Here is a 4,747-nt window from a genome sequence, read left to right as displayed (position 1 = left end):
TGTGGAGCACTCACAACGACCTGATGACCCAAGCAGCAGGCTGTTAATTGTTGTTATTGTTGACCTCACACAATGACACATACCCACAAGGGGGATTGGCCATAACCAGGCGGTGGCTATTTAAATGACCAGTTGCGTGTGGCAAGCATGGGATGACCTACCAAAATTTGGAAAGCACAGTTTTCGTAGCCGAGGTGGTTGCAGGAAGTTAGGGGGTCATACAAACTGAAATTTAGGCAAAGAAGGGGTAGGGATTACTATAAGTGGTTGTAAAAACCGAAATACAGAAGCTGATAATGGGATGGGCAGGACGAAAGCTCATGATGGTAGACGTTTTGATTCTAGAAGATAATTTTGAACAGCAGAGCAAACATTCCCATTGGTATGGCCAAGCCAAGAAGCGCCAAGAGACAGAACAACCGCAGAAGACAGGCGCAAACTGAGATTCTGTATTGGAACTTCTAATAGTCGCCTCCTAATCGATGAGAAGCGACGGCAAAAAAGAAGAAAGTGCTCTATTGTTTCCGGCTCCGCACAATACGGACACAATGGGGAGATCGGCAGACCAGGCCTGTAGAGGTAAAAACTTAATTGCGGCACCCGGCAACGAAGCCTCGTGAAGGAAACTTCAAGATTGCACGATCGCCAGACTGAGCTTCTCCAAGGGAACAGTAGGTGCTGGAAGTCGTCCAAGGAAGTAAGCGCTGATGCGCTCAATTCGTTCATTACAGTGTACAGTAGAAAGCGTGCCGCCGTGATGTAAGCAGTTGTTGGAAGCGGGTCAACAATCGGTCCACTCAGGGCTGACTTCGCTAAAGCATCAGCTGATTCATTTAATAGAAGACCCCTGTGCCCAGGAACCCAAAGAAATCTAATTGATGTGATGTGTGGAGGGATCAGGAATTTTAGTATCCGAAAGAGCTGCGATTCAGTGGACGCCGAGAGGGAAGTGCATAAAGATAACGAGTCCGTAATTATTATTACTGCTGATAAAGAAATTGGTACCTTGCGCTGAGCGAGAACCACTCCTAGAAACTCATCTAGATAGACAGGAGTGAAATCTTGGAGACGGAGAGAAAAAGACCAGTCAAAGGACTGGGAGTAATTACCTACACCTGCCTTTTCTGCACACATCGAGCCATCAGTCACAATTGCAACATGTGAGCTGCAGGTCGACAAATATCCCTGCAACATGCCATTTAACCATGAGAAAGGCAGTAATTTTGCATTACATGGATAAATGTCATCGTAGATGATAGACACAGTTGCGGGGATGGACCGCACCGGAACAATTTCAGGTATTCGCACGTTGAGTGGGCCCAGCAAAGATTCAACGAAACAGATTTGGGGAGTTTGAAGGCGAGACCATCCGACACCCAAGAACTCCGCTCGCTGCCCTAGGAAGATCAACTCGGATGCATGCTGCTCCGAGTCGCAAAACTTTTAAAACGTTTGTACTGTCAAAAGGCGAAACCTTGCAGTAAGAGACGGCACCCGCGCTTCCAGATACAAAACATTGTTTGCCACGAATTTAGGGAGACCCAAACACTGGCGCAGAGCTTCTCGCTCTAAGAGCAGAAGTGGGCGCAGTTTGTATGCAGCTGCTCCAGAAAACAAAACGCAACCGAATTCCAAGATTGGCCGGATATACATTTTGTAGATCAGCCGAAGAGCATGTCTGCGCATACCGCAGCGAGGGCTACTCATCCTTCGCAGAAGGCCTACCGCCCGAATCCCTTTCGCAGCAACCTGATCTATATGTGACCGCCAAGAGAGAGAGGAGTCATAAGTTACCCCGAGATACTTTAGGGAACATACCCGAGGAATGGCATGATGACGATAAGACAATGAAATGTGTACCTGTTGAGTAACCGGAAAAGGTAACAAAGCGCGCTTGTTTACATTAAGACTTAAGTGTAATTCAGATAACCATCGGTCAAGAGAATTTAAATATGACTGTAATACCATATACACAGAATGTAAATCACTCGCAGCAGCAAAGAAAGCTATATCATCTGCATACACGTACGTAGTCACGTCAGGAAAAGTCGGAATCGAACTGAGTAAGAAGTTGAATAGAACAGGGGAGAGAACTGCACCTTGAGGCACACCTCTAGATTGATGAAATTTCCTTGTAGAAACTCCGCGTTGACAACAATAAAATTCTCTGTCAGCCAGGAAAGCTGACACCCATTCCACAAAATAACTTGGCAAGACCAAAGCCCGTAGTCTGTACATCAGAGGCCCATGTTCGACACTCTCATATGCTTTCGAGATGTCTAGAGTTACCAGCGCAGCATACAGTCGACGCCGGTGCGCTAGTCGGACACGGCTTTCGAGGTTAGTATGCGCACACCACATAGAGCACCCAGGCTTGAAACCAATCTGACAGGGGTTAAGTAGTCCCTTTTCAGTAATAATGGGCATGATTCGTCCATACAGCACGCGTTCAACCAATTTCACCAGATTCGATGTCAATGAAATTGGTCGAATGTTGTCTAAGACCAACCCTTCGCCTGGCTTTTTAAGCACCGGGATAATTTGGGAACACGCCATACATCCGGGATCCATGGGGTTCTCGAATAAAGCATTGGGGGATTCGTCGAACAGTATTTTAATCATCGCAGAGGTGACACGGTCAGAACCAGGAGCTGCAGAAGGTAACCGATTTATCACCTGGGAGAGCTCAGAAACCGAGACATTAAGGAATCATCATAGTGATTCCCAAGCAGGTGTGGGTGAGAGAGCGCAGCCGAAAAACAGTGTTCCAAGCCTTTGCCAATTTCTTCTAATGACCTGGCAAGCTCTACTGGAGTCAGCACATTAGAGGGAATGTTGTGAGGCGGTGGCAGCCTGTTCCTTGACCTCAGAAAGCGAAACAAGGCTTGTCTGTTATTAGATTTTGATAGATGGTCATAATTCTCTTCATCATATTTTTCTTTTGCCCAAGCGACTGTGCGCTTAAAGGTAGCTGCAAGAAACTTATAATCGATTCAATTCCGGGGACATTGATTAAAGATAAGTTTCTTCCAGGCTGCCTTGCGCCGCCTATAATCCTTTGAACATTCTGCATTCCACCAAGGGCTCAGAGAAGTGCCTATGCTATCGCACACTGTAAACTCTGATTGCCTCCGTACCCAATCTAAAATAGAGCATAAGCCTAACACCCTGCTCTCCTTAGACAAATTCGGCAAAGAGTGTAGTTCTGAACTGAGTTAACTTTTGAACTTGTTGTAATCGACTAGGGTGCAACTGAATCCGCCGATAGAAGTCATCGGACACACAATGTCTAAAGTGAGTGGGAAATGGTCACTGTTTGTTGCAGAGTCAACCGGAGTCCAGAAGGAAACTGCTACCCCTGGGGTTGAAAACGTTAAATCCAATGCTGATCGGGAGTGCCCACGGAGAAAGGTCGGAAAACCCGAGTTATGACAGTTTAGGTTATTCACACAAGCCCAATCCCATAAACGCAAACCGCACTGGTCTGTTCGATAACGCCAAGTCAAGTGATGCGTATTGAAATCCTCGACAAGCAACACATGTGATCTGCTGACAGAGAGTAAGGAATCTAATGGCCGTGTGTCATGAACCCCAGATGGAAAATATACATTTGCGACAGTAATGGGATGGAAACCAGGAACTGAAAGATCCACTGCCTGAATTTCGCAATGAGCGTCCACACGCTGAAACACCAATCGTGCCTTGTGACAGAATCTGGATGAAACCAGCAGAAGCAAAGCGCCCCCCCCCCCCCCCCTTGATGGGCGGTCCATTCTAAAAATTCGATAATGTTCCATTCGAAATGAAAACTCTTTCGACAACCAGGTTTCTTGAAGCGCAATGACATGAGGAGAAAATCGATTTGAAAGAGTTACTAAATCAGTGAAGGCTGATTGAATGGAACGGCAGTTCCACTGCAGCACTCTCAGAGACCCTATTCTGCCGAGAGATCCGCAGCAGCAACTGCCTTTTCCAAAATGCTGTGGTGACCTGTTTTTCCTGAATTAATCTTTTTTGTTTTGGATTGAGGGGAGCTAGACGGACCAGCAACAGCCAAAGGATACCGGCTACGTTTCTGAGCTCGAGCATCGAGCTCCATCAGCTCAACACACCCATCAACTGCTCCGGTCGTGACTTCAGGTACATGAGTTGGAGGCGTGCGCTCTTTTTGCGGCTGCATTGAAACAAGGGAAGGCGTCTCTGCACTGAGTTCAGTAGGTACTGCAGCATCCACGGATGACTTCAACGCAGCATTGGAGGTCATTATTGAAGAGGTCATTTGCGCCACCATTACTTGCGATATGCACTCTGTTACTGAATTCACTAGCCGATCCATGACCTTGGCCATTGCCTTTTCAACCGCTGTAGCAATCGTATCTGACAGGTTTGAATCCACGACCGCAGTCGTCTGCCGTGCTGCCGCACTTGAGTACCCGTACGTCCTTTCCTTAACAATAGCCATAGCCTCGCGCCTTGAGCCCCGGCGCTTTTCTAACACTTCCAGCACCTTAACCTCCTCAGCCATTGCAGGACAATTAGAATATGTGGCGGAGTGACTACCACTGCACAAGCAACACATCTCATCTTTTGAACACCTTCCTTCACGGTCATGATTACCACCACACACACTGCACCTTGAGCTCGACTTGCAGGCGTTCGCGCTGTGGCCAAACCTCCAGCAGTTGCGGCATTGAAGTGGCCTTGAAGAATACGGATCGACCCTGAAAACCAGGGGCCACACCTTCAA

This window comes from Amblyomma americanum, chromosome 7 (genome assembly GCF_052857255.1).
Source record: "Amblyomma americanum isolate KBUSLIRL-KWMA chromosome 7, ASM5285725v1, whole genome shotgun sequence".
NCBI classification, from domain to species: Eukaryota; Metazoa; Arthropoda; class Arachnida; order Ixodida; family Ixodidae; genus Amblyomma; species Amblyomma americanum.
This window is presented reverse-complemented; position numbering follows the sequence as displayed.